This window comes from Venturia canescens, chromosome 7 (assembly GCF_019457755.1).
Source record: "Venturia canescens isolate UGA chromosome 7, ASM1945775v1, whole genome shotgun sequence".
NCBI classification, from domain to species: domain Eukaryota; kingdom Metazoa; phylum Arthropoda; class Insecta; order Hymenoptera; family Ichneumonidae; genus Venturia; species Venturia canescens.
The window spans coordinates 1341626-1366152 of NC_057427.1; the positions used below are offsets into that span (position 1 = coordinate 1341626).

General features: G+C 43.9%; 1 protein-coding gene across 11 annotated transcripts in view; it reads right to left on the reverse strand.

Moving 5' to 3' along the window:
- The window catches only part of PMCA (plasma membrane calcium-transporting ATPase 3), a 100070-nt gene that overhangs the window by 46945 nt on the left and 28598 nt on the right, over nucleotides 1-24527 (reverse strand). For 10 of the 11 annotated variants that reach the window (XR_006261696.1, XR_006261697.1, XM_043424904.1 and 7 more), the window contains one exon: nucleotides 21748-21908. The exons of the other annotated variant lie outside the window; for it this stretch is intronic. The gene's annotated coding sequence lies outside the window, so the exon portion shown is untranslated. The remainder of the gene's footprint in view (nucleotides 1-21747; nucleotides 21909-24527) is intronic. 11 annotated transcript variants of the gene reach the window in all.

Here is a 24527-nt window from a genome sequence, read left to right on the forward strand (position 1 = left end):
CGTCAATCGAGCATAAAAATACGACGGCACGATAGCGAGAGATTCTTAACCGTAAGCCTCATAATTCTTATCGATGAATTTTCCATTCAGTCGCGTACACGAGACTGAGATATTGTAACACGAAAATAATATTGAATGATTAAAATATGAAACCTCGACCGGGGGACTGACTCAATCTGATCGGATCGTGGGTATGAGCGAAAGACTTTTGCACCGCGTACAACATAGCGGATTATCGTCGTGTCAGTCGTCGATATGAAACTGCGAAAATTGCGAAAATTGGGAATTCTAGTCTTTCGAGGGGAAACGGTAAAACGTGCGGACCTCGGTTAGACGAATTATCGGCTTGCGATTCGCATTGTTTCGTCGGGCGGACGTTTTCTTCTGTTTGAATTATCACGTACGGACACCGATTCGGATAAATAATAGCAGTTGCGGCTACGATCCTTGCATTAATTTCACCGCTGTCGCGCCCGTCACAGTGCTCGTGTGAAATCACGAATATTTGAGACGAACGCAGGACGGTGCTGATGAGAAATTTTTGTTACTCAACGAATTCGATCGGACATATAAATATCGTGGATTCAAATATTCATTTAATTGGACTGATCAATTTAATTGGACATTAGGCCATTGGAATAGAAGGAAAAATAAAGCGGTCCGAGTCACCGTATTATTATTCGGTAGAAAAATTCAATGTTTCGTACGACGCTGAAGTTTGCAACGTTGGAGTCCAACGAAATGATTTTTAAATACTCTCCAATTCTTTAACCCGCCTAATTTGGAATTCGTAGTTTTTCAGTCTGCACCGACGATTCGGTAAATAAAAAATTGGACAATTACAAATGTCATTTCGTTAATTTCGGTGGAATCCAACGTTGCAAACTTGAGCGTCGTTGTTTCACGATGAAAAGTCATTTCGTCCCCAACATACGTTTTATGACATGCATGTTTTTCGATGAAAAGCAATCTCTCTTCTTTTTCGAACGTCCAAGCATTGCAGCGAAGGCGCGAAGGTACAGGCGGCGGTTGTTGTATATTTCGTTGAAAGCTCGAGTGAGAAAGGCAGACGGAGCCTGGTAAAGGCTCGAAGAACACAAACCGCGAGCGGTCCTATAGCGCTTGCGAAGGTCTAACCGTCGTAGCCAACGCTCCCAAAATAATTTCAAACTTAAGGAGGCAGAGAGAGAGATGAAAAAGTAAGCCGAACATCGGCCCGCAGCAGCTCGAACGGTGAAGCTCGCCCAGCGCGATTACATAAGCCTCGTTATTTCACGATTGCTTCTCCTCGCAGACTCCCGTCCGCTTTTTTTCACTATTCCTTTCATTAAAACCCCGTCGTTGAAATCCTTCTTGTTTTCATTATTATTAGCATTATTTCGTCGAGCGAAGTTTGTCCGTATCGAATATGTGGAAACGAGGCGATCGCTTTCGAAGAGTCGATGAAAAAATAAAAATGACGAACGTTACATACCGCCAAATAACTCGGGCCGGCGTTCCGTTGGCGATCTTTGTACCACTTTGTTGCACCGAACCGAATTCGGGCAAGGAGCCATTAACTCATCACGAGGGAGAATTCCGGAGCTTGGCGAGTAGGAAAAAGGGTAGTGGCCACTTCGCAGTAAAAATCGAACATTTTTCCCCATTATTTACAGCACTGACGCGTGCTCGATCGAATGGACGATGCAAAAAAGAATATTACCGATGACAATACCGAGCCTTCGACCCGGTCTCGCATTTTCGATGTTGCGCACCCATGCGGTCGGCCCATTAAAACCTTTTTCCCAATAAAATTGTAGCACATTTCGTGGCTCGTTTGTGCCCTTGTCCTACCACTGCCGCTGCCGTTGCTGCTGCCACACGAGATTGCAATATTCCTGGCTGTCGTGACTGTGATTATTAATAATCCTCGTGAGCTCTGAGATGAAATAAAAATAGGTATCGTCATGAATGCCGGAGCAGGATCCTCTGGCTCTGGCAAGTTTCTTTCTTTATGTTCGGCTCGGACGATATAATGTCGGAAGCAGCGCTCTGCCCCGTTTCCGGACTTTTACTCCAATTTCTGGGTAACGTTGTTTTTCGTTTTTCCACGATTGCCTTCGCCGCGCCCCATGCTTGATGAAATAATCGACTTTTTGTGGCAAAAATTCGAGTAAAACTGAAGTAGGCATTAACGATGGTGTCAATGTGATTTCAAAACCGTACGTGCAGTTTTCGGTAGTATTTCTTTGCACGCGCATCGAAATGGGTGGAAGATGATGCTGTCGAAAATGTTGCGTCCCATTTACCAAGGTTTCTCACCTCTTTCTATCTGTGTCTCTTTTCATCGTATAAAGCGATCCTCTCGATCGGATTATTCACGACTCGATAATAATTCTTTTAGTAATAATGCTCAATTGGACCTTAATGTTTCATTCGCGAATGATCCAAACCGAAGGAAAAGACGAAGCGCTACGGGGGGGGGGGGGGGGGGGGGGGAAGAGAAAGGAAAATATGGAAAGCGCGCACATATGACACGGTGGGCATTGTCGCGACGGAGGGAGAGTTAAGGGAGGAGCCGCACCACAGGCTTGCTGCCGTTGCTGCCTCGAGCCTCAATGAATTGTCCCTGAATTTTTTTAGGGGTAGAAGGTCGTAGCGGTTACGCCATTGTGTCTCTTTGTGCATTTAGTCTCCCGTGCGCATCGTACCGTGCTCGAGATTTTTTCATTTTTCGTTCATACATAAAAAATGTATTTGGTGTATGCATATACACTTCGTGGATGTTGGCTTACGTGGCATTTCTTTGTCGACGACGTATACGACACTGCGGTCTCCGTGGGACTGGGGGACTCGAGCGCATGTCCACGATCTTTTACACCCCACCTGGCAAGAGTCGCGCGCACCGACCTCCCCGTCCGCACCCCTTAAAGATCGCGCGCGCTTGTCCTCCTTGCATTATGCCTGTTCCCTTGAGCCTCTTCGCCTGCTTCTTCGAGTCCTCGTTGGCGGAGACGCACACTCGTTGGATCCTCTCGACGAAATTCCCTATCGGGGTGAGCCTGTCTCGGCGGCTTTTTCCGCATCTTCGTAAAACGGTGTATGCCGGCCGCCTCTGTGGACTCCCGTCATCCTCCGCGCTTCTTGTAATCGCTTTTATGAAACTCCATTTTTGTTTCGTCCTCGTCGTCCGATGATCCGAGCAATGATCCACGAAAAAAGGAATGCACCGACGCGTTCGCACGGATTCAAAGAGGACACGAATCGTTCCAACGATATTGTTCGTTGACGGATGATTTCTTCATTTTTTTCCGCGAGGACAGGCTCGTTCTGCTTGACGGGAGAGCAGGTCGAACGACATTGAGGTGCCTTTTTCAACGGACGCGCTCAATGCCGGTCGTCAAATAAAATGGAAAACGTTCCAACGCCGCCGCGCGGCTCGGTCTCGAGGTTGATTTTTCAGGGGGGGAAACGGGGCTGAATTGGCGCGGTCCGCCAGCGTGATTTCCTTGCCAGCACCGTTGGAGTTAAACAAACGTTGAGCTTTCGCGCTAGACGCTGCCCGAGGCTTGAATCCAGCGACCATGTAGAAGGAGAAAGCACCTTCGTAGAAGGCCTAATGAGAAACGATGGCTAGAATCCGTTTCGACTCCGCGATCCAACGGGACGGCCCAAGTACGGCGCCGCGTCCTGCGCCTCGACGCGGAAGAATCTTCCTGCGCTGCTCCGAGCGAGACGGAATTAGACGAAGAAAACGAGCGCGCCAGCGCCCACCTCCCACATCGAGTAAATGACGTCATTGAGAGGAGAGACGAGATCTCGTTTGACGCTCGCCTCTATCCGCTTTATTGGACCAATCACCATCAACATCGACCTGATTTTCATGATCGCGAATGCAAATTAAATTCCCTCAATACAATCGCGTCGTGCATCATTCATTTTCTTTCTTTCAAATACTCGGATAATCCGCGAACTTGGCTAAACGATTGCATTCGGCGTCGCTCGCACGAGAATATCAGATTTTCAACCTTCGCTGTGTGCATCGTTACAGTTTTTCGCTGAAACAGAATCGGGGTTCGTCGACCGAGAAAAACACCGAATGAGGAGAAATCTTACGAGCGTCTCTCGTAAGGTCCATCAGCGCGGCGACATAAAATATGTTTGGCAAACTCGAGCATACGCCCGGTCGACTTGTACGAATCGTTCGATCGCGATAATGCATCGACGAATACAGTGCCATCTCGTATTTGAAAATGAAGAGGGTACAAACTGAGGGAGCAGAAGGAAAGGCGACGGCACACGGTCCCCGAGGGAACGACCTGATAATTCATCGGAGCGCGAGCACATGCATCGTTGTAAAGTAAAAACTAGGCGTTCGTTCGAGACCGTACGAGACCTATATTTAGAAAAATAATTTATAAAATCTCGTATAAATACAAGTCCCCTAGTGATATGCAATCGGGTACGACCGGAGCGCGCACAGCGCCCTGGTTGCTCCTCCGCCGTCCGTTGCACGTCCAACCCGAATAAAATTTGCCGCGCGCCCCTCTCGAATTGCAACTCTCAACTATTATTTATGATGGGAAAGAATCGACGATGCCGGTTGTGAGGGCATTGCGGACGAGACAAATGGAGAATTTTATCGCGCACCGTATGCAGCGGGACGGAAGGAAAGCGACGAATTCGGAGCGGTAAAAGAGAGCGAGGGAGCGGAAAAAAATAGCACGAGGAAAGCCACATCGACTCGAGGGAAGCCCCATAAGCATCAGTTGAACGGGCTCGTGGGGAAGAGCGCCGCGTTTCGAGCGCCTGACCAGCCCACGCTTCGTGCACGCGCGTCGCTTTCATCCCACCGATCACGAATGAGATGTAACGCGTATTATCGACACATGTGCAGATTCCTCGCTGCGGCAGTGCAATTCCTTAATCAAAAACAAATACACACGGAGAAAAAACGAGGCTGAAAATGCTAGAGAAATGGACGAGTATCTTGAGAACTGTACTTTTATGAGAACCGTTGTAGCCACCGTAGTTAAGGAGGATGGATCACGAAATCAAAATAATCAAAATTTCATCAAATTTCGTGATAACATTCTTTGGCATCAAGTTACAAATATCATTTTTTTTTTTTTCAAATTTTTTTACCACGTAGTTATCGAACAATTGAGCGTTAAATCCAAGTTTTTATGCACGATTACTCGAGAGCTGTGTGGTTGAAAAATCTAAAAAAATTTATATTGTCTTATATATTTTTAAAGAATACATCTACCAAATTTTATGAAATTCTTATCATTTTAAAATTCTTCATATTTTTAACATGGTTTAGCATGGCAACATTGTATCGTCGCGACCGATCACCGGGTTGAATCCAAAATTCTGACTTGAAATTTTGGTGTGACGTAGATGAATATTTTACGTGACGATTTGGGCTAGATCGACTACCCAGTTGTTTTGTAATCAAATTGCAAAGTCGAACATTTTGAGGCACCGAGTACACGTCCTTTGTGGAAAAAGGTCGACCGGAAGTGCCACGAACACGGTTTTTCTCGCCCGAGATTATTCATTGAAAACCTATTTTAGGATAAATGGGTCATCAAGATATTGGTAAAAAATAGAAAAATCGTGCGGGGTTTTAACGAAATAATCTTACAAAAAAGTTTTGATTTCCGGTTGATAATTATGTGAGAAGGATGAAGTAGTATTTTAAAATGTGGCAACGTCACAACAGACGATGCCACCAGCGGTTACAACTCATACGTTGTCCAGTGTGCTTTGTTACAATTCTTGTATGAAGTAAATTGCAGAGTTGTTGACGATTTAATTTTTTCAGTTTTCACGAATTACTGTGCTATTAAATACTTGTGTACCGGTAATCATGCTTCTTAAAATCGATAACACGGATATTCAACACCGGTAAACGTGGACACCACACTCCCTTTGAGGTCACACACTCACCACACTTGTGCAAATTTGCAAATGGACTTTTAAAAACTTTTTATTTCATTCATGAATGTACGGAACGAATCTTACAACGAGACTTTTTAGGGGTAACAAATCCTTGGTAATCGATGACAATCGCATTTGAAAAATTGAAAAATCAAGTTTTATCATAGAAAAATGGCCAAATTGAAGAAGGGAATTTTGAAGTTCTAGACACTTGAAATTTTCGTCCTAACTTTCGCTACAGGTATAGTGGAAGATCTTTATAGCCGAATGAAATTTGTGTCGTCAAGTGTCGTACGCGGCAGCCATAGAAACGAACGCAGTACTCGAAAACTTATTTTCTGCGGCACAAAACAATTCCGTTTTCTCCGTGTGCCAATTTTTGAATCAGCAAATCTACACTTATCGCCACGCCGTTGAACCATCGTCTTGATTCGATGCAGATTTTGAGATAATTGTAAAAGCAGCATGGTCAACTTGTTAGCTGGCCGGAGAATTTTTACTCCGCATTCGTGCTACGCGCGCATAATCGACTGAAACAAAACGAAGGAAACATTGGATCGTTCGTTTCGTCGAAAATATTGGGAACAGAAAATAATAAATCACCGCAACCTCTGGCATATTGAATTTATTCTCGCCCGATTGGTTAATGGCTCGAATAAAAATGATACGAAAACGCGAAGGCGTCTGCGTGATGCGAGCCGGTCAAGCAGCTCGCGGACGCGAACTTCTGCAGAGGTCAGATCTGCGCGCGGTACTTTCTCAATAAATACGTTTGCACGTGTCGCGTAATCGGAAAACCATACGCGACAACCTGCGCGCCAATCATTTTCTTCGAACAATGAAATTGGGAAAATATCATGTAAATTTAATTGGGACGACGCTGAATATTTCATATAAAACGGGGATGAAAATGTTTAAAATCAATTCGTACGCGATCTTGTAGCGGATTGTTATTGACTGTTTGAAGAAAGAGGTGAGCTCGCTGTTTTCACAAAGTGACACGAGGTTAATCGAGTTACCTTCGTGAATCCCCGAAGCGTAGAGTTTCCAATTGCTAGCTGCTTATTTCAATGAGCAACTCTTGCTGTTCACCCACATATATATATTTGACGAGCATTCAATAGCAACAGCTTTCCATTATCTCTCTTCAAAGCGTCATCGAAGGAAAGACACCGCGCGCATTGAATTTTCACTCGTCTTTTACCGACAGTTTTTATTCAGCCCGTCCCTCGCCTTTCCTTTGAATTTCGCGACGCCGAAGTTTGCAACGTTCGAGTCCGACGAAATTAACGAAAATTTGCAGTTCACTCATTTTTTGTTTCACGAATCATTGCTGTAGACCGAAAATCTACGAATTGCGAATTAAGGAGGTAACAGAATTGGAGAGTTTTTACACATCATTTTCTTCGACTCCAACGTCCGATCTTCAGTGTCATTGAATTTCACCTTTCTTGAAAAACTGATTAATTCAATTTCAATTCCGCGAAGGACGATCCTCTCGAAAATCAATGTCTCCGATAGTACACCGAAAAAGGATGAAATATGAATGGGAAAATGAGTAAAAATAAAAACTGATCGAGTATCTGGAATCGGAAACGACTTGACGCGACATGTATAGAGTTTCGCAAGTCCGGGATCGTAAGAGAATAACTGCTAGTTAAGAGAGTGTAAAGATATTCGGTACGAGAATGTATAGCGGATGGAGGATGATACAATGTATAGTTGGTCTAACCGATTATGGGGCGCATCGTTGTTAAGTTGATTATTCAATCGAGCGATCGGTCAATTGAGAAAGCGCGCTCTCGTTCGTATTCTCTGCACAGAGGGCCAAGTTGCGAGGCAAAGTGGTCCCCTCGAGCAATTAAGGTAGTTTGACCCATCCACCGATCATCTTTAAACATTTATATTCCAAGATCCTTCAACGTCGTGAATCAAATAAAAGTATCGAATCTCTTCTCGTACGAAACAAAAGAGAATGGGAGGGTTGAAAATAAAAAATGAAAAAACAGAAAGAGAAGAAAAATGTTTGCGAGAATGGGAGATTCGAAGAAATAATGCGGAAAGGAGCGTGAGAGAGAACTGCTCGCCGAGAATCTCGCAAGGCGATTCGGGTGGGAAAGTCCCATGGGAGGATCGGAGCTCGGACGCGTATACTTGTGATAATAAAAACGCGTGCGTATGCGAGCATTGGTGACCCACTCGCATCGTTAATAGCAGCGCAAAAATGCGGATCGGTTGACGGCCGCTCGTCTTCAAATATCACGTCGAATGACGCTGGCTGTTTTTCCCTCGGACTTTTTGATCGTTCAATCGTCGCGAGCCTTGCAGCGAGATCGAGCATCAACAAAAAGGACGATTGTGAATTTTAACGGTTGACCGCGCACTGTGAGCTCATTTTTAAAAATAGAGAAAAGGGAATAAAAAGGAGGCAAATACGAACGAGAACACGACGCGTAATTCGAGCGGCTGGTAATGAAAGAAAAATGAGCGCGCTAACGCGCGTTTATTACTAATTCGTCCAATTTTCACGAGTTTGCCACGAGCGAGTTGTGCCATGAATTTTTTCAAAATGTACATACTCGCATATGCTGATCCCGGAATCGTGGGATGCGACCGGATGCTCGTTGTCGCATGCATGCGCGCACGTAATTTGCGCTCTCCGATCACTCGCTCCCACCGCAGGGAACGACGAACCTTGCAGATTCCGGTGTCAACCGGCGGAGCGTCTCGGTCCATGAATCGCGCACGCGCAAGCTATTTCGATTCGTGCCTGCGATTCGATACTCGTATCCACTTTCTCCAAACTCATTTTCACCGAAATTTTCCAATTTTTTAAGCGGAACGTCAACTTTATCATCAACGATCATCGCTCCGAGTTTTCACGCACATTTCAATTGGCCTCGATTTTTTAAATACGCGATCGCCGATAGGACGATCCGAACAAAAGGGCGCACGAATGAAAAAGAGTGAAGAAAAAATGGTGAAACTTTTTGTGAAGGCCTGTACAAGGGGGGCTGTGTAGCCTCGATGATTCGACCAGAGGCGTACGATCCGAGCGCGGAGTTGATTGGCGACGATGAGGTCTGCATATACGCGTACACAAACGGATAGATTGAACGCGTTATGCCTAATTGAATTAACGAAGGTAATCAAATGGTGCTAGTGACGGTTTGCGTGAGCTCCCGTAGACGCTTTCTACTTCGGTATTCATTGCTCGAGACAAAAGTGTATATATTCGGGAACAAACTTTATTTCCGCCTCGTTAATAGATTATTTATTCATCATTAGACCCGACTCTCGTATCAAGCAAATTTTTGGTAACAGCGTTGCCTCTTATTTTCATCCTGTTTTTTTCTTTTCACTCCATCAGCGCGTTTGTTCGTTCTAACGAGCATTGTGCAAAATTTTAGTACTCGCTCATGGGAATAATCGATTGCCGGTTATACGTGATATTTGATGCAGCGATTGGTGAGAGAAGCGTCATCAAATTGAGTCAACGCATCGTCCGTTGTCGCGTCTCGTTCCCCTGCGCCGCGATTATTTCTGGGAATAATACAAACTTAAAATTTGGAGCTGCCAGTGGATCTACACTTTTCCACGCAAAGGTCTCGCACCGGGCAAAATCGTGCTCATGATGGAGAGAAAAAGTAACAAACATGGATGAAAAATTCCTGAAAAAATGGAAAACCAACTTCGAGGTAGAGGAAAAGAAAGAGAATGACGAAAGCGAATTTCCCCATTATGATGAATGCGTCATCGACATTCTCTATTTGTATTAATCAAGGTGATACCGCGCGCGTGAAAATAAGACTCGTTGAGACTCTCTCGTGCGTCACCGATGTGTGATCGGAGCGAGTACTCACAAACACGCTTGCGTGTCTCTATGTGCGCGGAGCGACGCGGGCATTAATTGCTCGCAAAGATGAGAGACACGAGTGTCAGCTTTAAATCATTCTGTTGAAACACGAGGCCGATATTTAATCCTCAAAACAGTATTATTAGCTCGACGTCTAGCGCATGATTGAGCGGGGGTGGGAAATCGGTTTATTCGTACGAGAGGAAAAGCGTCGCGAGCGGTGGAAAGTGGCAGAATGGAAAGCTTGGCGAGGACTTGAAATATCTTTGAGGATATCTTGGGAAAATACGCGCTCGCGTTATCGTCGTGCCCTTCGGCCCTTATTCGTGCGAGGAAAATCCCACGAGAACGGAAGCGGCGAACGGCGGGAAGCCTGCTCGGGTCCCATGAATAAGAAGTCGGAGCAGCTGGCACGGGCCTCGAGAATACGATAATGAGGCTGCAATTTTTGCAGTACGCGCATATGTGGAAAAATCAATTATTCGAAGTAACCATTCGTTGGGTATTACCGAAGCAAAGCGTTTTTATTTCATCAAATTAACGGGAAGATACTTGGCACCGATAAATACAACTTATCGGATGGAAAAGGGCGCGATTTCAGCGTTACGAATTGTTCCAACGGACGCGCGGACGTTCATGTGTGGCTGTGTGACCTAGGGAAAAGATTAAAAAGAGAGCGGGGCTGGAGAGGGGGAGAGCACACCCGCGATCGTTAAAACTCGTCTTCAAGGTTCGGCTTTACTCTTTACTTTCTCCCTCGCAACCTCGTTTCTCTCCTCCAGAACGCTCTCCATGCGAGAGGAAGCGTTCTACCTCGCCATCGGAAAAAACAATTTATATAAATACAAACTGCTGTTGTAGGGATTAAAAATCTTTGTAAGATTTTTTTTTTTATGTTTACGTTCGATAGAATGCAAAAAATTGGAACGAAACAGTTTGTACGCGTGCACCTGCTCAATTGACTCTGTAATTCTCTCAGTTTTTGTTTTTGTTTTTTTTTTTCGATCATACGAACTTTGGATTGTTCAGCGTTTGATGCGGCGATTCGACGCGGTCGTAGCGGTAGAAAAATTATAAAAATATAGACGCGGGGCCTCGTTTCGAGAATCTCGACGAGGCTGCAACGCCGCCGTACCTTCCCCCATGGAATTCATCCGCTTTTCTCGATAACCGCGAATGAAAACTCGAGAGAAAAAGTGAAGGAATTGATCGAAAGACGGATGAAACTTCATTTGTTATTTTTTTCTACCCGAATTAGTAGAAATTTGCAGACTACTCCTCAGACATTCCGGTGTGCACGGGCGAGATTCGGTATTTATTTTTAGGGGTCCTTGGAAGCTCGCAACTAGTCTCCCCGTTGCTCGTGCATTTCTACTCTTGGCACGCGTTTCGGAACACGCGGTCGTCGCCGTTGCCGTCGCCCTCGGAGTCGTCTTTGTCGCGAAACCGAGACGACTTCGAAAAACCACCTACATACCATACTTTAAATCTTAACATTTCCTAAGAATGCCTTGAAAGCGTAATCCGTTGAATTTTCAGCAAAGAATACGCGGAATTTATAACATCTCGTTTAATCGATACGATATGCGGAAACGAGAAACACTTTGGAGATATTTCATCGTCCATATACCGAAAATTTGCTCGGCCAACCCCTCGCGGATACAGAATTTAATATTTTATTGAATCGACATACTTTTTACGAGGAACGAGCGGTGCGCGATGAAAAAATATAAAAAATTAACGACCGCTCGTCGGATGGGCGCTTAGAATATTAGTTCGGAGCTCGGCACTTGATTCGAACAATATTGCGTGGCGAACCGTTCGCGCCTGTTCTACTTTAGTCCAACTCATCAAGTGCGTGTCGATATTCAGTGAATTGTCGATCGAATCGTCTTCCAAAAGAAGTACCTTCGGGCTTTTTACAAACCGCTTCGGAATTCAATAAGCTAATATTTGTTTCTTATTTGTGGTGTGAGAAGGCGAATTGTTGAAAAAGACATTCGGGTCGAAAATGCGCGTTCGCGGAAATGCGAAAGTAAAATCTCTTTCAAGCCCTCGCGTTTGCGGTAGCGCGCGCGAGCCCGTCAGCGCTAAAATAGGACGCGGAGGTATAACGCGCCCGCGTGCGCTTTAACTATTCCCGAAATGTTATTCTTCGCTCATAGTGGAGAGTTTTGGGAGCAGCGAGGGGCCACGATCTCGCGGGTCACCACCTACGCCACATCTCGACGTCCCTCCCCCTCGACTCAACCTTCTTTTTCTATCGCTATCGCCCTACTTCTCTCCCGCTTCCGCTCCCTTTCCGCTCTTTACTTATATATTCATGAGTGTTATAAGCCTACTCGCTCTGGGATTAATAAACTCTCGATTAATTCGTATGTAATAATAGCCCTTTCGGGATTCGACGTGAGAGAGCGCAAGGAGCAAGTTTTCAAACTCGTATATCGTACACGCCTTACGGCTTTTCCTGCTTTCGTTACTGTCAGAGATATTTTAACGTTTCTTTTTTTCCATGTACACTTGAGGCCAAGCGCACCGGAATAATGAAAAATTCTACACCAAATTGAGACTCGTCGCAGGTTTTATGCCATGTGACGAACGACGTCGAGAGAAAAAAGAACAATGCAAACGATGTAAGACTGAGGATAATGATGGTGAAATGCTTTTAAGGTATTCCTGTCGCGAACCCGAATATTCTACAAATAAGTGATTTTATATAAGAGTAAAGTTCATGCGAATAGATTGGCAAAATTTCAGGTCAGGTTATCGAAGTTTTAATGAAGAATTAAAACTTCTGAAGTCGTAAAATTTATAAGGGAGCTTATGGAGATCATCAACGCATTTTTATTCAATAATTCTAAATTCCTGATACAAACTCTGTCTCACAGATCGAAGAAAAATATAAGTATTAACGATAGAAGTTGAAAAAATGGCAGAAGCAGAAGCTTTTCTACGTAATCGCGACTTCTCAGAGGTTAGGAATCAGCCAAATTTCGAGTGCCCTAAAATCTGCGCGATCAAAAAATACGCTTATGCGAAAGGAATACCTTAGAGGCGGGGTAACGTCAATTCGGTGAAAAAAATTTCAACAATTTTTTTAGGCGTTGCAGATAGCACAAATCTATTTTATTGATTGTGACATCATAATATAAAATACATATGAACAAGATTTCCTGAATTTTTAAAACTCGAATATCAATAATTCACTCGATGGTAGCAAGGCACTTTAGAAAAAAGTTGTCGACCGGCGTACAGTGTAGGCAGGGTGTCAACATCGAGCAATTTGACGCCGTGTCATCTCTCCAGTGCATTTTTCCATCATTGGAACTCTCCAAGTGTGTAGCAACTCTACATTGTGCCAAGTGTCCAAGCGCGTCAACCCTCCATCGGGTTGAAGTCCCGATTGTCGCAACCCGACATTTCCTTGACTGTTATATGTGCTCGTATTTTTCGTTGACTGTACTTTTTCCACAACTCCACTCGTACTGGACGAAAATGTTTGAGACGTGTCAATCTTTCACTATGTACCAGCTGCCCGCTTCGTCAGCTCCCAAATTTATCGACAAATTTCTAATAGAATCATTTCCTTTATGATTTTGTCACTTAATAATGCTACGAGCAAATATTTATTAGGGTGTGTAAAAAAATGTTTTTTTTTCGAGCGTGTAAAAAAAATGTCTTTTTTTCCAAAGAATATGCTTCGAGGGAAGATTGAAGGCTATTTACTTTTTAAAGGCTTCGCTCTACTTCAATCTACGGATTGATTCTAGCAGATTTTTAATCTTTGCCACTGTCCTTTGCCTCCATGGTTTGATTGGACATGTTGGAACTTTATTTGGTTCGGGTTTATTGGGTTTATTGCTCGTAGCAGTATAAAATGAAAAAAATTATAAGGGAAATGATTCTATTAGAAATTTGTCGATAAACTTGAGAACTGATGAACAAGACAGCTCGTACATATGGAAAGATTAACACCTTTCAAAGATTTCTGTCCAGTACGAGTGGTTTTGTGGGAAAATTAGAGTCAACGAAAAATTCGAGCAAATATAACAGTCAAGGAAATGTCGGGTTGCTACGATCGAGACTCGCCCCGATGGAGGGTTGACGCGCTTGTATATTATAGTTGCTACACTTGGACAGTTTCAACGATGGAAAGATTAATTGCAGAGATCTCCACAGATGACACAATATCGAGTTGCCCGATGTATAGAATCGACACACTGCCACAGTGTAAATCGGAATCTACTCGACCGAGCCTCTTGAAATTTGGCATGGTACTTCCTTACACAATTGACCAGGTATCTACGAGAGATTTTTTCCAATTTTTCATATTTATTCATTTTACAATAACAAATAGGCTCATTTTTTAGGCGAAAATCAGTGTTTTCACAAAAAATGCAGAAAATCGAAAAAAAGTTCTTTCGTAGTCAATCGTGTAAGGAAGTACCATGCCAAATTTCGACAGGATCGGTCGATTAGATTTCGATTTATACTGTTCACAGGTATGGCCAACTTTTCTTTGAAGCGCCTCTCAAGATTTGCTACCATCGAGTTAATTATTAACGCTCGGGTTTTAAAAATTTCGGAAATATTGTTCATATATTGTAATATGACATCACAATCAATAAAATTAATTTACTGTTAACCTGTAGCGTTTAAAAAAATTCCTAAAATTGGGCTTTTTTCCACCGAATAGACGTTACCCCGCCCTTAGAAATGATTTAAGATCCTTTTTTGTTTTTGTTTGAATGTTTTTTTTTTTTTTTTTCCAATTCCGGCGTTATGAGAAGCGAACGTGGGAGTGGATGAACGTTATTCGGGAGGCGGTGCTGAATTGATCGAGAATAACGGTAAACGCGAGAGGGAGTTAAGGTTAAGGGTCGAGGTCGCGAAGGTGAGGGAAGCGAAGTAACCCCTGCGTGGTCTACACCGTATACGGCGAAGTGAGTCACTCAACAATTTGTCCTTTTCTTTAATATACCATTTGTCGCCTATAAAAGTGGCATTTGACGCCCGGCGTAATGCTGGCGATACGTACGACGAGGGTAAAAAAGCTTTTAGTTTTCCTACGGTCGAGACATTTTTCAAATGCTTCGAATATTATCGCCTCGTGAGGAAATCGCTAATGCGCTAGCTTCCGAGTGGCCATTCTCACTTCGTTTCTTATTTTCACAGCGCAACTCGTTCGTTCTCCGCTCGGGATTCAGTCGTTTCTCGACACATTCGCACGCTCCACGGTCCAATCGGCTTCGAGGCCGATGTTCCTGCCGATTATTGAGTTTCAGTTACGAAAATCCTCATGTTCGACGATCCGTTGCGCCGGATCAAACTCTCGAATCTTCTCACACATTCGTTCAAAAGGATAATCACGATAATGGAGTTACCGAGCGTTTAAGAGACGTTTGCTCGTCGACTTGGAGCTTCGTTATCGACAACCGAAAATTTCGGAGCTCCAGCTCCCCCTTGAAAATCAGCCAAATCCGGCTACACAGTGCCAGCTTTTCAAAGGCTGCATATCTCGCGCTCAAATATCCTCGACATATTGATTTCCGGAAAAATATTGTACCCCTGCTGCATCGATACAAAATTTTCGTTTCAAAGATGCAACCCCGTTAAAAGAATTCGATTTTGGAAGCGTTGATCTTGGAACGGCCCTCGTGGTACATCGATCGCGGTTGGCAACAGCGAGCTCTGTCGACTCGACTCTTGAATTTGCTTCGAGCAGAGTTTCTCACGAATTATCGAAATTCGTGACGACTTCTTCGATGATAAAAATGACGATAATCGTACTATTTAATTGTAAGGATTGTACGAATAGTATAAGCGAGGCAAGGAATGCGCGTAAGAAATACGCTTGGTTTTTCAACATTTACCACCCTCTTTTGGTTCTATTTTCTTATAACTGATATAACGGAGAGAAAATTCCAGTATAAAAACTGTTATGGCGCCATAGGAGAAGGACTTTATATCGTGACATTTATTAATTCTTAGGAGCATGCATAGTAATTTTTAGTGAAGGGAGAACTCGAGGAAAATTGATGATACCAAAACGAATGTATCGGTACACAAGTGTACCGAGATATTATCGTACAAACATGAATGAAATTGTGCTGTGTACCATAATAAATTTCTATACACTTTGACGGATAATCGATACTTGGATTCGAGCTCCTCTTTAACTATGTTCAACTGTAAATTTCGATTGTGAAAACAGTACTAACCACAGCAAGACGGTATTAAGGTATTCCTTTCGCATTACCGTATTTTTTGGTGGTCCAAATTGGGGCACTCGAAATTTGGACTTCTAACGTTAATATTTCTTTTAAGGATTCGGCAACCCTTTATCTTTATCGTCGCTATGCTTACATTTTTTTCTATATGTGAGACAGTTTGTATCAGGAATTTAGAATTATTGAATAGAAGTGTGCTGATGATGATCGCTCCATAAGCTCCCGTATAAATTTTACGATTTTAGAAATTTGGCAAATTTATTCGCACGCACTTTTGCTTTACTCTTATATAAAATTTGTAGAAAATTCGAGTTCGTGAAAGGAATACCTTAATAATTCAACTTTACAATTCATCACCGAGTCAACGTAAATTTTACAACGTTTCCTCGGTGAACTACGTAGGAAAAAATAGCACAGTTTAAACCTTTGTCAGAGCAAAGTACGAAATTTCAAATTTCTTATTCGGGATTTACTTGGAATTTACAACGTCGTTTGTTGGTAAAAACCTCCAAAACGGGTGGTCCAGAGCCCTAACACAATGGTGTCGTAGTAATTTTTCCAATTTTTTATCTTTCCGTGTACGATGAAGGAAAGAAGAAAGAAAGAGGCATCTCGATGATCGTGGGATTGCGGACGAGTGGAAAAAAAAACAAAATTTCAAGATAATCTGACATGTGGGTGGACGGGGATGCTTTTGTGTGCAGGGGGCGGAGGCGGGCGCGTAAGGAAGAAACACGAGACACGCGGGGAACAACGAGAGATAGGAGTAAAAGATCGTGGGGGGGTGAAGAAGCCGCTGAGGGGTTGCAACATCGGCGCGATGCTCTCCGAAACGTCCTTGAAACGTCCCGGCGGCATCGATCGACGCGCTCTCAGGTTCCTCTCGAATCTGGTCCGCGGACGTCGACGCTAAAATATCTATAACGTGCAACCCTTTGACATGTGCGTGCGTGCGCGCCGCGATTGCAAGTGGAGCAAAAATATTGAAGGCTCACGCCTATCCGAGTGCGCGTGCACTCGCAAGAGACACCTCCGAAAAGTCTGTCTCGTAACGGGACGAAATTCCGCGGAAGAGATTCCGTTTTGTTGCTCCGCCGGAGAAGAGATGGAAAGAGGGAAAAGGGAGAGGAGAAAGAACTTTGGCAAGGTTGTGTTGCCCGTATTGATCGGACGGTGTACGGCGGCCGCTCTCGCTCGACCGGCCTCGCCGCCAACGGTGCTTCTCGACGTCGCCGTAGGTGGCGATACACTCGTGCTCTCACCTACAAACTCGATTCCCTATTGTCTCACAACTTTTTTTCCGCCTCGACCGCCACCGCTTTTTTCTCCTCTGACTTATCACGAAAGCGCCCATTAATTATAGAAGAAAATAATCGAATCTTACACGTCGACCTCGCTCGGTTCGGTCACCTGTGACGACGAGTAAAGCATCGTTCTCGCGAACAAAAAATCTTCGATTTCGGAAAAGGCTTACAGACCCGAAGAGTCCGATGCCTGGCGACTCTTGCACTGACACATTGCGTTGACACGTGGAGCCGAGGGGAACTGTGAACGACCCGCCGGACGACGACAAAGCCTGTTTTTTATTCTCGATCCAATTCATCAGCACCCTCGGAAGCAAATATTGGCGAGTTCCTGAGACGAAAATCCGCTAGGATATCTTGTTTTATACGGTGCTCGGTAAATTGATCGATATAAAATTATGTGCCTCCGGAATGACGAGTTTGACGACGCGACAACGCCCAGGTTACGTTCTTCATTCACGTACGGTAGGATAGTACCATTAACCAGAGAGAGAGCGAGCGAGAGATAAAAACTACTCCGCCCGCAAGCCACTGCAGCAACAGCAGCCGCCACTCCTTCGAAAAAGCTCTCACGAATCAATAATATTGCGTTCACGTTGCGGGTGAGAGTGAGAAAAAACGAACCGAAGAAGAATCCGTTGGCACGATTCAACGTGCTGCTTGCGTAAACAGGCAAGCAGACGTTGAGCTCGTACGAGACGAGAAGCGCGAGGAAACGACGAGGAACCAAATGCTTCCAATTTCCGAAACCCAATTAATCTGCCCCCTGAACAACTAATTAGTGGCGAGAAAAAAATACCGAAGGCCCCATCATTTTTCGACGGTTCTCACAAAATTTAGAAAAAAATCATCGGAACGTCGAGTTGGTAAAAACGCAAAGGAAACACTTCGGATCCTTCCCGCGTCTTCCTGTCGTCTCAGCGACTAGGCTTTTAGACTTTTCCCGTCGCGCCATGCCCGCGCGTACAAAATACTGAATCGACTTCCCTCCGGCCCGTGCTCTCCAAGCATTTCCGGAGTCTGTAGAATCGTTTGAATTCGCACAATGCGACGTAATTGATTCGGAATAGACGAAAGCTCGTTGCACATCGCGGCAAGAATGAACGGAGATTCGCAGAGTCAATCAGAGCCACTATGACAGCAAAATAAACACTTTTTTTCCATCCGTTCCATGACATCGAACGAGAGATCTTCTCGGCGAATAATCTCCTTGGGAAAGTCGATGATTTTCCCGAGCCACGGGTCAGGACTTTTCACTACCAGCGGCATAATTTCTCCAGGCCTTTCACGTAGACGCATACATACGCACGTGTATCCGCATGCACACGGTACATTCGTACAGCCGTAAGGGTTAATGTGGGTACATGTGTACTCGTGATACACACCGAGAATGTATATAGAGACGGGGCGGCGGCTCTCCCTTGATGCGCAAGTGGACGAGAGAGCTCGAGAATCGCTCGCTCGATTATTCGCTTTCTGGGTCATACGGGGAGTGCCTCACCCGGTTTGGGTTCGCGCTGTTGGAGGTGGTTATAGCTGCCGCCGCCGCTGCCGCTGCTACTGCTGCTGCTGCCGGAGTCTTTTCCTTCGCCTCTGATTCACCAATCTCTCCCTGGTACGAGTTCCGCCATGGCCCTCGATATTTCCTTTTCAACATTGCGGACATTGTTAATATTCGAGGACTCCGAATCCCCGCTTTTATCCTCGCTCGCCAGAGTTCAATGGTACGGAAATAAATAATCTCGAGAATATGCCTGGATTCGGATACAAGTAGTTCGGCCGTGTTCTATGACTAGTCAAGCTTGCGACTACTTTATGTTCAGTTATTTGAAGTCTAGATTATCAATCAAATTAATAAACTCTTACATTGAGAATATTTTTATGCTTTAAATATATATCACGAAAGATCAAATTTATACTTCAACTCGACTAATTAATGATTGATTCGGTAACGGTGACACTTTAAATAAACATAACCTAGGGAACATTTTTATCGTGCGAAAGAAAGTTTATATCGGTGTGACGACACCGAGAAAAAGGAATAGAAGCGAAGCTACTAATTTGATGAAATTCCCGCGATTCCCGAATTTGCCCGAAGCTCAATCATGTTTGCTTTTTTAAAAGCCCCGTAAGGTAATGTTTTTTTTTTTTTGAAGGAAAGGAATCTGCTGTGATAAATTTTCTTCACAATTAATTTTTAATTTTTTCCACAATTAATATTATTGTGAGTTCTCCCACAGGGTATACCGTGTTGAAAACTCAAAATCGTTAATGATATAATTCAAAATTTTGCCCCGTAAGAGGCCCCCGAACTGTGCTTATCGTTATCAGGGAACCTCGAACTATCAATTGCCTCAAAAAAGTGGACCTTCACCGTACTTTATTGAACGGCCGAACTACCTTTATCGCGAAACTACGAAAGTAGAGGCTCTTATAATCTCGCGTGTATTGAAATATTGCAAATTGACCCGACCCGAACGAATAAATGAAAAAACGATTTTGTTAGGCTACTCCGAAACGTGTTCTCCGAATGCGTTCGGTTAATTAACTTTTTATTTATACAGAATATCTGAGGATAAACAAGGAGATCGAGCGTGCGGGCTCCGAGCGCGGATCGAAAAGTGCTCGCGCGAGGTTGTCGCAGCTGTTTTTCGATTTCATTTCTCACATCCACAAATTTTCGTGGCACTTTTAACATTCTCGATTCAGCCTTCTTATACCCATAAAATGACTCGTCGTTATCGTTCGTCGCAGGCATTTCGTCGCGGTACATAAAAATGGAAATTTGAAAATTTTCCCATTCCCGCGCCTCTCAAAGCTCTTCGATAACTTCATGCCCCAGCACGTTGATGTTCACCTTCTTTTTCATGCGACCATCGATACAATATTTTTACAACCGAGGCCTGTATCGGACGCGTTACGCGGACCATTCTAGACGACAAAGGTAGAAGGAAACGCGGATTAAAACTACCCGAGTCTTTTTGTATTGATGGCTCGTGATGAGAGAATCGAAGGAACACGCCACGGGAGGAAGAGGAAGAAAGAGCCATCGAACGATCTCAGGGTAGGGGAAAAGATAAAAGATAGAAACTGTTTTTTACCTACGATAGTGATTCGTATGGCCTCTCGGTTTTCTCGCTTCTCGCGCTCAGCGTATAACTGTACTTTTGCATAATGGCGTATATGTAGAGAAGCTTTCTAGTCGATTCCACGAGCCTATTCGTAATCCTCGCTTGACCTCACGGCGGTTTGTACCGATACCTGTGCAACCTGCAACCGTATTGGGCATTATTCGCTTCACTTTGCCCAATTGGCGGGAGTATTTATCCGAGCATTTTCTCGCTCGTTGCGCGTAGAATAACGCGTCTGTCGCATCGCGAGTCGGGACTGAGGTGCGCTCAAGACGTTATTGACCCTCGACTTTAATCATTTATCAATCCGAATTCTTGCCAATCGTATATTCACGCGAGTTTTTCAGTATACTTCCCGTTCCCGTTGGAACGACGACTCATTTATCATTTCACGAAACCATTCGTGTACGTTGAAAAACTATACGAATTACAAATTCGGTAGGAAACAAAATTGGAGAATTACTGAAATTGTTGGAGTTTTTTTAGATCACTTCGTCGGAGCCCAACGTTGCAAGCTTCAACATCATCCGCCGCTGATCGCGCAAACTCGAATCCCCCAAAACTGACACAGCAGCCCGCGTGCTGGAAGCCGTGAAAGAAAACAATTCACCTTGAACAGGCTATCGTGCTATAGCGTGTAATCTCGAATGGTGGAGAGTTCACGCGCGACGTAACGAAAGAATAAACTGCATTTTGCCGGTCCGGATTGCCCGGTATGGACGCGGCCTTTCCTGCGTGAGATAACCCCGCTTCGATTCCACCGCAATCGAGCGTCGACCGCACGACTTTTTTCGAAGCGTAACTCGGGCGTGATAAACCGAATAATCACTCGGCAAATACGACGGTGTGAGTCGTATTTGAACGATCTTTTATTTGCCTTCGACAGCGAGCTCGACTGAAAAAAATCGACAGCACAAATTTCCCATCGATTTTTTATCGAGGATTTTTCTTATTTTTTCTCCATCCGCAATGTTCAGCACTCAGCAAGTTTCCGCTGGCGGAGGTTTTCGACTTTCGAACGGAAACTCGTTGTGTCGTTTCACCCAAACAATAAAAATAGGCGTCTCTGCGTGCGCATTCGATTTGCACCGAGTTGCGTCGAGCTCGGCAATTGAGAGGTCGGAGGCCGCGGACAGACACGAAGAAACACACACGCGCGAGGCGATGAACCAAGATCCCTATTGTTCCGTACGCTTGTGCGCGCGCGAATGCATTAATAACGATTCGTTGTATTCGCGCAAGGTGCCGCATCGAGATATAAATGATCCTCGCCCGACGACATATAACATATTTGGCTTTACCTGCTATTCGTGAGTCGCGTCGCTACTGCATTTTATCCGCGTGCTGCTCCTTGGATGATCTGCAGATATTTCCGATACTTTGCGAAGCATGCGAAGCCGATTTATCGAAACTCTTGGGAAACGAATGGACGAGGCGGCGATCTATCCCCGTTCGATGGATTCTGTAACGATACAACAGTGTCTAGCTTCCAAACGAATTTCGTGCGTATATCCTATGGGAATAAACGTTACAATAAAACACATGAGACTCCACACACTGGGGCTGTTTCGACGCGGAAAATATTTTAATCGCAACGAGCGCCGGGTTATCGGGAAAATGAGCCGGAGGATTAATTGGGTTCGAGGATTCGAATCGACGATCTAAAAATTAACCTCTAATCCCGTACGAGTTTACGCGCTAATACAATCAAAGCACTTTTTCAAGCCCGAAATTCATTCGACGGGGGGTCGTAAACGCTCGCGCAGCGGTAGTCGAAATCGTAGATTATGAAAATTCCTGAGATTCGATCGTGCCTGACGATCCGCCGTTTATCGAATCGATCGATCTGTTTGGAATAATACAAAACCGAAGAAAAATGTGGGGGCTATTGATCTTCCTATTAAAATATGAAGAGGTGGATCGAGAGGGGGGCTTATTGTTGGAAAATATCCACCGGAAAACAAAGAACTCGAGCGCGCAGAGCGGCGCAGAGTCAACCATGACGCGGAGAAAGGGACGCGAGGGTAGATCTCGTCAGACAAGATTCTTCTTTGGGTATAAATACGGATATACGTATATACGCGCATGGCCCATTTATGTGATAGCGTTTATATTATGACGAGGTCGAGTGTCATCGAGGGTAACAACCCTCCACTCTGTGTATTCCGCCTCGCTCTTAGCAGGGCATCTTCGACCTCGCCTGTACTATGTGAAGAGAAAAAGAGCAAAAACCCTTTTGATTACGAAGCGAAAGAGACCGGCGGAGGGAGAGCGACGGGGAAGGGAAACGCCGAGCCTCGAGAGTAATGGCAAGTGTGAAGATATCGATCGTCGTATACGCTAAGTGCATGAATCGAAAGTCAAATCCTCAAAAAATAGACGTTAATTCGTGGTAAGGTTCAACAAACAATGACAACGGTTATAGACGGCGCTCCACTATTCTGGTACGACGCTAAAGTTTCCAACGTTCGAGTCCAACGAAAATAACGTTTGTAATTCAGCCATTCTTTATTTCACGAATCGTTGGCGCGGACTGAAAAACTACGAATTGCAAATTAGGCAGGTAACAGAATCCGAGAATTACTGGAATTATCTGAGAGTTTTTTTTTTAGATCATTTCGTTGGACTCCAACGTTGCAAACTTCAGCGTCATTATTCTTGTTTATTTATATATATATCGATATAAATACACACGTATGGTAGTAATGGCAGTGCTTTCACGAGGAACAATAGCAATTTATGATCGTAAATATTTCTGTCGAAATTCGAAATTGAGGTCTTGAATCTCGTGAGAAGGTCTCGTTGACCGATGGTTCATTCACGATTGCGTACGGTTCATGGGATGACGACCCAAGAAGATGGGATCTCGCTCTAACGTCATATTGTACATTTACCGTGCATCCAACGAGATTCTATTTTTTGCAAAAGCATGTAAAAAATAGAAAATTGAAAGAGCTTGGAAAAATAAAATGCAAGTTCGTAGGAAATTCAGGATTTCACGACTCGTGTATAGTTATAAATCTTAATTTGGATCGATTCCCACCAAGATCAGCCTCTTGTTCGCCTCCTTCGACCTAACGATGTATGGTACAAAAGTCTAAACAGTTAGAAATTTATCAAATTTGGTGATAATGTGCGAAAACACAATTTTTTTCAAAATTTTCTTCTGCTTAGTTATCGAGTAATTACGCATTAAAGCAGATTTCTTATGCCCGGAATGTTACGTATGAAAACGCTATGCTTATACCCGTGAACTTTAGTGATCAATTACTCGGTAACTGTACAGAAGAAAAATCTTAAAAAATTTGTATTGCCAAATTTGACACTAAAGAATGTGTTCAACAAATTTTATAAAATTCTGATCATTTTGAAATTTTTTATGTTTTTAGCATGGTGTTTAGCATGGCAACACATTGTAAGCGCGTACCAAATATATCCTTAACTCGTAGACACTGGTGCAAATTTGCACCCACGAAAGTGCCTTTCTTCAATTTGGCCACTTTTCTATAATAAAACTTGATTTTTCAATATTTTCAACGATTGAAATCAATTCACGGATGAAATAAAGAGTTTTGAATAGTCCAAGTGCGAATGTGCACCAGTGTGGTGAGTATGTGACCTCGAAGGGAGGTCACATTCTCATATCCTTCTTTATCTTCCGTAATCTCGTTTCTTATTTCGTTTGAATTCGTCCTCGCAATAATACGAGATTATTAAGTCCGATTTGAGAGATGCAACTGCCCAAACTCGAGTGTTTCGAAACATTTTAAAAGTCAAACTCAATTCCGATCACGCAACTTGTTGAAATGATCATGCAGATTCAACTTCTTTCCTTCCCGTTTGTAACGTGCTTGACGACGAAGCTCTAGGTCGTCATGAATAAATCACTCGAAACGAAAAATAATCTCTCCGGCTTGGAAAATCTTGGGCTAAAACACGTTCGATCGCTCAAGCGAAACGTTCCTTCGATGAAATAAAAATATGCTTGCCACCTTCATTAAGATCGTGTACGGGCTTTCCGAGGCTTTCTTCTCGAGAAACGAATAGTTATGAAAATCCTGTCTACGATTTTCCAGAGTGT